The sequence below is a fragment of the Nerophis ophidion genome, linkage group LG12, assembly GCF_033978795.1.
Source record: "Nerophis ophidion isolate RoL-2023_Sa linkage group LG12, RoL_Noph_v1.0, whole genome shotgun sequence".
Classification (NCBI taxonomy): domain Eukaryota; kingdom Metazoa; phylum Chordata; class Actinopteri; order Syngnathiformes; family Syngnathidae; genus Nerophis; species Nerophis ophidion.
In genome coordinates this window covers 37,450,693-37,462,824 of record NC_084622.1, presented here as the reverse complement: position 1 = coordinate 37,462,824, position 12,132 = coordinate 37,450,693, and positions in this window count along the sequence as shown.

Below are 12,132 nucleotides of genomic sequence, written 5' to 3'. Positions count from 1 at the left end.
TATGCAAAGTATAGCGTAAGTATGTAGGTCACGTGATGTAGGTTTCAGAGCAGTATTCTGTTCTGCTGGCTGCCGTAGAGTCAACATAGGCTAGGGGGCGACTCCAGTATATATAGGCTCTAAATATAACTGGAATGTCCCGGTTGGACGTCATTCCAAGGCAGGGAAGTGATTTGGCAATCCCTTGTCAGTTTTCCAACTTGGTCGAAAGGTTTACTCTTGCGCACTGGATGCGCATACACACTGTTTTTTTTAGGGTTTTTTTTTTATAGCTTTTAGAGCAGTAGTTCTTAACCTTGTTGGAGGTACCGAACCCCACCAGTTTCATATATCATTATCCATGCGTTTGTTACGTCTCGTCTCGACTACTGTAACGTATTATTTTCGGGTCTCCCCATGTCTAGCATTAAACGATTACAGTTGGTACAAAATGCGGCTGCTAGACTTTTGACAAGAACAAGAAAGTTTGAACAGTAGAAGCATTTAAGTGTCACCTTAAAACTCATTTGTATACTCTAGCCTTTAAATAGACTCCCTTTTTAGACCAGTTGATCTGCCGTTTCTTTTCTTTTTCTTCTATGTCCCACTCTCCTTTGTGGAGGGAGTCCGGTCTGATCCGGTGGCCATGTACTGCTTGCCTGTGTATCTGCTGGGGACATCTCTGCGCTGCTGATCCGCCTTCGCTTGGGATGGTTTCCTGCTGGCTCCGCTGTGAACGGGACTCTCGCTGCTGTGTTGGATCCGCTTTGGACTGGACTCTCGCGACTGTGTTGGATCCATTATGGATTGAACTTTCACTGTATCATGTTAGACCCGCTCGACATCCATTGCTTTCCTCCTCTCCAAGGTTCTCATAGTCATCATTGTCACCGACGTCCCACTGGGTCATTATTGTCACCGATGTCCCGCTGGGTTTGAGTTTTCCTTGCCCTTATGTGGGCCTACCGAGGATGTCGTAGTGGTTTGTGCAGCCCTTTGAGACACTAGTTTGTGCAGCCCTTTGAGACACTAGTGATTTAGGGCTATATAAGTAAACATTGATTGATTGATTGATTCATCATATTACGCCTATACTGGCTCACCTGCACTGGCTTCCTGTGCACTTAAGATGTGACTTTTACTACTTACGTATAAAATACTACACGGTCTAGCTCCATCCTATCTTGCCGATTGTATTGTACCATATGTCAATCAATCAATCAATCAATGTTTATTTATATAGCCCTAAATCACAAATGTTTCAAAGGACTGTACAAACCACTACGACTACGACATCCTCGGAAGAACCCACATAAGGGCAAGGAAAACTCACACCCAGTGGGACGTCAGTGACAATGATGACTATGAGAAACCTTGGAGAGGACCTCAAATGTGGGCACCCCCCCACAGGGGACCGAAAGCAATGGATGTCGAGCGGGTCTAACATGATACTGTGAAAGTTCAATCCATAGTGACTCCAACCCAGCCGCGAGAGTTCAGTTCAAAGCGGATCCAAGACAGCAGCGAGAGTCCGGTCCACAGGAAACCATCCCAAGCGGAGGCGGATCAGCAGCGTAGAGATGTCCCCAACCGATACACAGGCGAGCGGTCCATCCTGGGTCTCGACTCTGGACAGCCAGTACTTTATCCATGGTCATCGGACCGGACCCCCTCCACAAGGGAAGGGGGGACAGAGGAGAAAAAGAAAAGAAGCGGCAGATCAACTGGTCTAAAAAGGAGGTCTATTTAAAGGCTAGAGCAGGGGACGGGAACCTTTTTGGCTAAGAGAGCCATGAAAGCCAAATATTTCAAAATGTATTTCTGTGAGAGCCATATAATATTTTTTTAACGCTGAGTACAACTAAATGAGTGCATTTTTAAGTAAGACCAACATTTTTTGAGTATAATAAGTCTCTTCTTCTTTTTAATAACATTGTTATTCTAAAAGTTAACCAATAATAAATATGATACTTCTTACCATTAATGCGACATATTGGACAGGTGTGATAGAAAACGAATGGTTGGATTAAAATGCATGAGAATGTTTTATAATTTGAACGTTATTTTTAACAATGTGATTACCAGCGGAATTGTTAGTTACTTACCATGTTAAGCAATGTCAGCTAAGATTTATCTGAGAGCCAGATGCAGTCATCAAAAGAGCCGCATCTGGCTCTAGAGCCATAGGTTCCCTACCCCTGGACTAGAGTATACAAATGAGTTTTAAGGTGAGACTTAAATGCTTCTACTTAGATAGCATCTCGAACTGTTACCGAGAGGGCATTCCAGAGTACTGGAGCCCGAATGGAAAACGCACTAAAGCCCGCAGACTTTTTTGGGGGTTTAGGAATCACTAATAAGCCGGAGTCTTTTGAACGCAGATTTCTTGCCGGGACATATGGTACAATACAATCTGCAAGATAGGATGGAGCTAGACCGTGTAGTATTTTATACGTAAGTAGTAAAACTTTAAAGTCACATCTTAAGTCCTTCTTGTCCCGGCAAGAAATTTGCGTTCAAAGGACTCCGGGTTATTAGTGATTCCTAAAGCCCAAAAAAAGTCTGCGGGCTATAGAGTTAGTACTTCGGAGTCTTGTTCACGAGTGAGGGAAGAGTGGTTCGTGGGATCGACAGGCGGATCAGTGCGGTGTCTTCAGTCATGTGGATGCTGTATCGATCCGTTGTGGTGAAGAAGGAGCTGAGCCGGAAGGCACAGCTCTCAATTTACCGGTCGATTTACGTTCCCATCTTCACCTATGGTCATGAGCTTGGGGATATGACCGAAAGGACAAGATCTCCATTGCAAGCGGCCAAAATTAGTTTCCTCCACCGGGTGGCGGGGCTCTCCCTTAGAGATAGGGTGAGAAGCTCTGTCATCCGAGAGGAGCTCAAAGTAAAACCGCTGCTCCTCCACATGGAGAGGAGCCAGATGAGGTGGTTTGGGCATCTGGTCAGGATGCCACCCTAACGCCTCCCTAGGGAGGTGTTTAGGGCACGTCCGACCGCTAGGAGGCCACAGGGAAGACCAAGGAGACGTTGGGAAGACTATGTCTCCCGGCTGGTCTGGGAACGCCTCGGGATCCCCCGGGAAGAGCTGGACGAAGTGGCTGGGGAGAGAGAAGTCTGGGCTTCCCTGCTTAGGCTGCTGTACCCGTGACCCGACCTCGGATAAGCAGAAGAAGATAGATGGATGGATGGACGTCATGAGATTAATATGGACTCAGGCTATGTATACACTAGCCCGGGTAACCCCTTAAACAAAAAGATATTTAGCCTAAGCTCCCTTTCAGCCACGCTAAACCATTGTTTAAGGTTCCCTTCCTCGGACAAATTTCTACACGTTTAAGTCCGCCGTGTATTTCTTGAATCTCCGGCTTTTAGTTTTGTGTGGACTCATTGATCGTTTACAAACTGACGCCAGAAAGACAGCGCCCCATACAGGAAGTGACGTCAGAAAGCGGTATCGTAACTCAGGGGGAACCACTGGAAAGATGGAGGCGAGTCATCCAGACATGCCCGTGTTTCTCCTTCCGTGTTTACAGATGTTTGTGGAAACCACACATGAATACCTTAAGAGAAAGTGATTGCAGCTATTTTGGATACAGCACTTCTCAGACGACAAGAGAACTTTCAAATGTCCAGGTCAGCTGTGATTCTACTTTCCGAAAAACTTTGTCCATTTGTCGAACGAAAGACAACGAGATTGCGGGCTCCCATGGATGTGATTTAAAAAAAAGGTAGCGTGTGCTTTGTATTACCTGGCCATCGAGGGAAGACTACGGAAAACAGAAAATGCCTTTGGCCCGTTAAAGCAGACTGTATCAGTTATTGTCCGCCATGTATGTCGCGGAATTAATGTCTAGGTCCAGAATACAGTCACCAAAAACGAATGGACAATAAAGGTGAAGGCAAAAGAGTGAGATGTGTCCTGACCAGCTATCTAGATCCCTAGATTGCTTGTTGTAAAATGTTCTTTATCACATTGTTTACGTGTCCAATAAAGATTTGATTGATTTATGATGGCTCAGTTGTGATTCACTACAAAAAGGCCCCACAACACACCGGATTCCAGTTAATTGAAATATCACAAGACTGGATATTGTTCAGATAAGTTTATTTTAAGAACTTGCACATAAACCAACACTGGAGGTGACTGTGACGTGCACATTTTACGCGCATACGCCGGCGGACGTAGGGGGGAAGGGGTCTTAAACGCTGGCATTGGGTGTGTGGAGACTGATAAGATTAGGTGGGATTCACCCTGGATAACCTTATCAAGCTTAGTGTAAACAGGGCTTCAGTTCCAAAAGGAAACTCTAATTTGATTGCTGACTTGCCACTATCTTATGGACAAAGGTAAAACTATGAATCAGTTAACATCATCTTTTACTCTGAAGAGTGTACAGCAGACCATTTACTGATATGACCCAATCAAAACAACCTTTACCACCCGTGGTGCAAAGGAAAAAAAAGTCAACACACATGGTCACACATAAATCAACCTGAGCACTGCACTTTGTAAAAAATTACTTTTTTTTAAACATGTTAAAATACCATTTATACTTCAAAATTACACACATTTAAACCCACAACAATGCATTGTGGGGTAAATGCAAAACACTCTCCACACTTGTTTGTCACATTTTAGCTGCTTCATATTTCTGAGTGAATACAAAATTTTAAAGAAGTTGTCACAGAAGTAAATCATTTAGGAGTTGAATTTGTGCATTCTCTTGATAGTCAATTATATTAATTATATATCTATTATATTGATATACACTGTGACCCCAAAATTGACAAGGGGTAAATGGATGGATGGATATACTAATATAACATAATGTGTGTGTGTGTATATATATATATATATATATATATATATATATATATATATATATATATATATATATATATATATGTTGGGAACTCGCATGGCTGCAGTTGTGTGTCCCCGATGATGCAAGAATCCAGGAGAGTTGAGTGAAGTTAAGAAAATAATTTAATACTCATAAGAAACTGAAATAAACATGAAGCAGTCTTGCATAGTAAATTCTCCAACATAGATTTTATCATCGAGCACTGAGGAGTGCTCGAGTGAAACGTAGACACTAGTGTGATTGACAGCAGGTGTGAACCGCTGCCAATCTACGAAAACAGAAAAACAACAGTGCTCCGTGAATAAAACAGGAAATACAACAAAATAAGAGCACTGAACAGGAAGTAAATACAAAAACACGAAAAACTAACAGAAATGAAGTGACAGATTGTCACAGGACCTCCCCCTCAAGGAACAGATACCAGATGTTCCCTGGAAAAAGAAAAATGGAAAAAAGTCCACATTGTAAGGGAGGGAGGAATTGGTGGAGGGTCGCCAAACCTCGTGTCCCCGCAGCCAGCGAAAGTCAGGTGGCGGCGGCACGTAGAGCGCCGCTGGAACTGGCGAGGTGGGCGGCCGAAAAAGAGGAGAGTGTGTCCCGCGAGGAGAACGCGCAGGGCACGGTCACATCCACGGCCGACGTAGAAGTGGGCGCGCTGAAGCAGGCCGGGAAGCAGCAGACGTAATCGCCGTCGTGGAAAACGCAGGCGTCATCGGCGGCGTAAAAACTGCAGGCTTCATCGGCGGTGTGAAAGCGGCAGATGAAGACGACGGGCGAGGGGAAGCAAATGCCGGCCAAGGCGCAGCATATGCCGGCGTTGGAGCAGGCGGCGACGATGACGACAATGATGATGGCGGTGTAGTTGCAAAGTCCCATCGGCGACGAGGACGTCCCCGTGGGAGAGAACGATGGCGTGGATGACAGCGGCGTGAAAGCGGCAGACGTCATCGGTGGAGTGGAAGCTGATAGCGGCGTGTGCTCGGCTGCACCGCCACGAGTAGTGGCAGCTGTCATCGGCGTCGTGAAAGCGCCAGATGAAGACGCCGGGCGAGGAGCAGCAAATGCCGGCCGAGGAGTAGCGGATGCCAGCGGTGATGAAGCCCGGCGTGGTGCTGGTCTTGGCGGCGTTGGAGCCGTGCGTAGTGCCGGCGTTGGAGGCCGGCTTGGTGCTGCTGATGTCAGCGTTGCAGCTGTGCGTAGTGCCGGGGTTGGAGCTCGGCGTGGAGCCGGCGTTGGTACTCGGCGTGGAGCCGGCGTTGGGGCTAGGCGTGGAGCCGGCGTTGGGGCTAGGCGTGGAGCCGGTGTTGGAGCTGTGCGAAAGCCCGCCAGGCACGTAGATGTCTCCGTGGAAGGAGACGCTTGCGAAGATGACAGCGGTGTGTGCCTGGCTGCACCGCGGTGTATTGTGGGCCCCCCTCCACTAGGCGGCTGCCAGACGCCGTCCACACTTGCAGGAAGACATGCCTGCTCGTCGGAGTCCCCCGGTGCGAAAACCAGGGATGGGCGGGAGGGGGCCAGGAAGAGGGATGAAGACACGTCCTGCGCCGAGTCCCAGCAGGAGGACAAAAGCGACCTCACTGTGGGCTCCACTGGAGCTCTCGGCGAACCAAAAAAGAGAGCGGGAGCTGGCAAAAAGAGCAGCCAGGGAGCAGCCGCTGGAAGCTGCGTAGGAGCAGGGAGAAGCAGCTCAGCAGACGACGGGAAGGATGGCGGCGGCGGACGTTCCGGTCGGAGAGCCGCAGTCGGCGACGGAGCCGCGAGACGTGAAGGAGGAGGCGGGCGCGCCGGTCGGTGAGCCGTAGCCGGCAGCTTTGCCGAGAGGAAGGATGGCGGCGGAGGACGCGCCGGTCGGTGAGCCTTAGCCGGTAGCGTTGCCGCGGGAGCCGCGAGGCATGCAAGAAGTGGCGGACGTGCTGGTCGGAGAGCCGTACCCAGCCGTCGAGCCGAGAGGAAAGATGGCGGCGGGGGATGCGCCGGTCGGAGAGCCGAAGCCGGTGGCGTTGAAGTGTGGGGAGAGGGTCCGCGTCTGTTGGCTGGGACCGCACAAACCTGGCCTTCAAGTCCGCTAGGAATTGTGCAGTCCAGAACGTCGGCTGAGGATTGCCGACAGGGATTCTCGCGAGGACACTTTCTGGCTCGATGATACTGTTGGGAACTCGCATGGCTGCAGTTGTGTGTCCCCGATGATGCAAGAATCCTGGAGAGTTGAGTGAAGGTAAGAAAATAATTTAATACTCATAAGAAACAGAAATAAAAATGAAGCAGTCTTGCATAAAAAAATTCTCCAACATAGATTTTATCATCGAGCACTGAGGAGTGCTCGAGTGAAACATAAATAGACACTAGTGTGATTGACAGCAGGTGTGAACCGCTGCCAATCAACGAAAACAGAAAAACAACAGTGCTCCGTGAATAAAACAGGAAATACAACAAAATAAGAGCACTGAAAAGGAAGTAAATACAAAAACACGAAAAACTAACAGAAATGAAGTGACAGATTGTCACAATATATATATATATATATATATATACAAACCCTGTTTCCATATAAGTTGGAAAATTGTGTTAGATGTAAATACAAACGGAATTCAATGATTTGCAAATCCTTTTCAACCCATATTCAATTGAATGCACTACAAAGACAAGATATTTGATGTTCAAACTCATAAACATATTTTTTTTTGCAAATGATAGTCAACTTAAAATTTCATGGCTGCAACATGTGCCAAAGTAGTTGGGAAAGGGCATGTTCACTACTGTGTAACATCACCTTTTCTTTTAACAACACTCAATAAACGTTTTGGAACTGAGGAAACTGATTGTTGAAGCTTTGAAAGTGGAATTCTTTCCCATTCTTGTTTTATGTAGAGCTTCAGTCGTTCAACAGTCCGGAGTCTCCGCTGTCGTATTTTACGCTTCATAATGCGCCACACATTTTCGATGGGAGACAGGTCTGGACTGCAAGCGGGCCAGGAAAGTACCCGCACTCTTTGTTACGACGCCACGCTGTTGTAACACGTACTGAATGTGGCTTGGCATTGTCTTGCTGAAATAAACAGGGGTGTCCATGAAAAAGACGGCGCTTAGATTGCAGCATATGTTGTTCCAAAACCTGTATGTACCTTTCAGCATTAATGGTGCCTTCACAGATGTGTAAGTTACCCATGCCTTGGGCACTAATGCACCCCCATACCATCACAGATGCTGGCTTTTGAACTTTGCGTCGATAACAGTCTGGATGGTTCGCTTCCCCTTTCAAATATTTCCAAAAACAATTTGAAATGTGGACTCGTCAGACCACAGAACACTTTTCCACTCTGCTGTGCATTTTAGATGATCTCTGGCCCAGAGAAGCCGGCAGCGTTTCTGGATGTTGTTGATAGAAGGCTCTTGCTTTGCATAGTAGAGCTTTAACTTGCACTTACAGATGTAGCGCCAAACTGTATTTAGTGAGAGTGGTTTTCTGAAGTTTTCCTGAGCCCATGTGGTGATATCCTTTGGACATTGATGTCGGTTTTTGATACAGTGCCGTCTGAGGGAGCGAAGGTCATGGTCATTCAATGTTGGTTTCCGGCCATGCCGCTTACGTGGAGTGATTTCTCCAGATTCTCTGAACCTTTTGATGATATTATGGACCGTAGATGTTGAAATCCCTCAATTTCTTGCAATTGCACTTTGAGAAACGTTGTTCTTAAACTGTTTGACTATTTGCTCACGCAGTTGTTGACAAAGGGGTGTACCTCGCCCCATCCTTTCTTGTGAAAGACTGAGCATTTTTTGGGAAGCTGTTTTTATACCCAATCATGGCACCCACCTGTTCCCAACTAGACTGCGCACCTGTGGGATGTTCAAATCAAGTGTTTTATGAGCATTCCTCAACTTTATCAGTATTTATTGCCAGCTTTCCCGACTTCTTTGTCACGTGTTGCTGGCATAAACATTCTAAAGTTAATGTTTGTTTGCAAAAAAAAAATGTTTATCAGTTTGAACATCAAATATGTTGTCTTTGTAGCATATTCAACTGAATATGGGTTGAAATGATTAGCAAATCATTCTATTCCGTTTATATTTACATCTAACACAATTTCCCAACTCATATGGGGACGGCGTGGCGCAGTGGGAGAGTGGCCGTGCACAACCCGAGAGTCCCTGGTTCAAATCCCACCTAGTACCAACCTCGTCACGTCCGTTGTGTCCTGAGCAAGACACTTCACCCTTGCTCCTGATGGGTGCTGGTTGGCGCCTTGCATGGCAGCTCCCTCCATCAGTGTGTGAATGTGTGTGTGAATGGGTAAATGTGGAAGTAGTGTCAAAGCGCTTTGAGTACCTTGAAGGTAGAAAAGCGCTATACAAGTACAACCCATTTATTTATTTATATGGAAAAAGGGTTTGTATGTGTGTATATATATATATATATATATATATATATATATATATATATATATATACTGTAGTTATTAGTAGTACATTTTTTGAATTGTTTTTTTTTACAATATTTCCTATGTAAAGTTAGTTTTTCTTTTTCAAAGATATGTTGAAATTGTGCTGTTTTTAGGGGGCAAAGGACCAATTAAATTGATTTGAATTAATTTAGTTGGGAGACATTGATTTGAAATACAAGTTTTTTAAGTTAAGAGCTCTGTCACAGACCCAAGCTTGCTTGTAAGTTGAGGTACTACTGTAAATCAAATTTAAAACGATGTGTACCACACAAAAACAAAATCTAGTCATCTTACACTTGTCATATTATCCTATATTTGACAACTGTTCCTTTTGTAATTATAAGACAGAAAATGCAAATAATTGATTTTTAGAATATGACACAGTATTTACATGTATTTTGGGAGGAGTTAAGAAGTTGGCTACAAGCCAAACATATAGAGATGTCCACAATAATACAGAACATATTCAATTTGGCATATTTATAAAAGACAGCAACCTAAAATAGATAATTTGCTAAGATTTGTTTTTATACACGAAAGTTAAAAAAAAAAGAAACGAAAAAGTGAAACCCTATTTTTCTCATTGGAGCAATGATTTATTTATTTTGGACCCAACAAACCATAAATACCCTTCATCTAAACAATTCAAGGAATATACAATTTGTCATTTGTGTATATATTAAAAAAAAAACAGTAGTATAATAAATGTATATATATATTTATTTTGTGCGTACAAAAAGGAGCAGGAAGAAGCAAATCCACCCATCCATCCATTTTCTACCGCTTGTCCCTTATGGGGTCGCTGGCATTCAGGCGGCAGGCGGCGTACACCTTGGACAAGTCGCCACCTCATTGCAGAGAAGCAAATCCTATACTTTTAAATGATACAAAAGCCCCAAAGTTATTATCTTGATTAAATTGGATTAGCCAAAATTGCTTTTATTACTTATATTTTTGTTTGTGTTGTTTCTAGGTGGATTGATTGTTCTTTTTGTATTATTTGTTCAGCCTTTCTTTTTTCAATTAAAAAAAAAAATGTCATATTCTCCACAGATGACTGTTGCAACATCCATTAAAAATTGTCAGCTGATATTTTTTACTGACATCAAAACTTAAATATTGCTGCGTCATTGCTGTCTCTCACCGAAAGGAGGAAGCTCAACATTTCCCCATTGACAGATGAGAATATATTTTGCTGAATAGCTCCCAGAGATTTGTCTCGAATAAAAAAAACACTTCTCGCATGATAGTCAGGCCATTTAAATTCATACAAACATGATAAGTGCTGTATATTTATTACAGTTTTTTAATTCCCGGTAGAGCATTGTCAACTAACAAAGGTGTCTGTTGTGCTTCAAATTTGTCACCGGGGGGCAGTAAAAATCCACTTTTATAGGGTTATTAAAAGTTTCCCTATCCAGTGTATTATGTTAATAAAAGTAAGGCTGTAGGCCAGGTGTCAGCAACCCTTTGCATCAAAAGAACCACTTGGGCCCGTTTTAACCAGATCCAAATCCAATTAGAGCCACAAAACCTATTTGATCAAGATATTAAAGTTAATGCTACATATACAGCTTTCCTTTAAGGTATTGTCACGTCCCCATCCTGCCAGCGACGCAGCAAAGGCTGTAATTTGTTGGCTTTTAGTACTTGTCCTGTGTTCATGTGATTCAGTCATGAGGCATGCTACCCATCCATCCATCCATTTTTCTACCGCTTATTCTCTTTGGGGTTGCAGGGGGTGCTGGTGCCTATGTCAGCTACAATCGGGCGGAAGGTGGCGTACACCCTGGACAAGTCGCCACCTCATCGCAAGGCTAACACAGATAGACAGACAACATTCACACTCACATTCACACACGAGGGCCAATTTAGTGTTGCCAATCAACCTATCCCCAGGTGCATGACCTTTGCAAAAATGCCTTCTTTGTTTGCAATGTAAGTATTGTAATGTGCTCACCTGTTTCAATATCCCTCCTTAGTTACCATTGTTTGTTAGCAACAAAGGAAGCTAACAAGCTGAATCATCAAGTTAAGACATTAAAACAATGTTGAGAACTTGTTGAATTACCGTATTTCCCTGAATTGCCGCAGGGCATATAGCATGCGCCTGCTTTGAATTATTGCCGGGTCAAATTCGCTTCCCAAAATAATTAGCGCATGCTTAGTATTACCGCCTGGTCAAACTCGTGACGTCACGAGTGACACTTCCTCTGTCATCATTTTCAAAATGGAGGAGGCTGATTTCAATACCGGTAATTTGAAATCGCATAAAGGGAAGAAGATTAAGAGTTATTCAGTAGGATTTAAGGTCCAAGCTTACATCACACTCAAATTTTTTACTGCATACCTTTGGTAAGTGCCGAAGTGAGAAGAGGTTTTAAAATAATTAGCGCATGCTTACTTTTACCGCATGCCTTTGGTTAGCGCAGGAGTGAGAAGAGGTTTTAAATTAATTAGCGCCCCCACGGCAACTCAACCCTAACTTTAGAACAACATGCTTTTTGACGACATTCAATCAATGTTGGGTTGTGAAGTTGATACGACCATTGAAATTTGGTTCTTTCACAACCAATATCCTACAACACAAATACAACGTTGAAACCACATGATTTTTGACGACGTTTATTCAATGTCAGGTTGTGATGTTGATTTGATCATCGAAATTTGGTCATTTCTCAAACAACAAAGTGGATCCAACGTTAGACATCAACATTGTCTCCAGTTAGAAATACAATTATTTTGTAATGATGTTTCAAAGTCAGATTTAAAGGATATGTATGTCCATCCATCCATCTTCTTCCGCTTATCCGAGGTCGGGTCGCGGGGGCAACAGC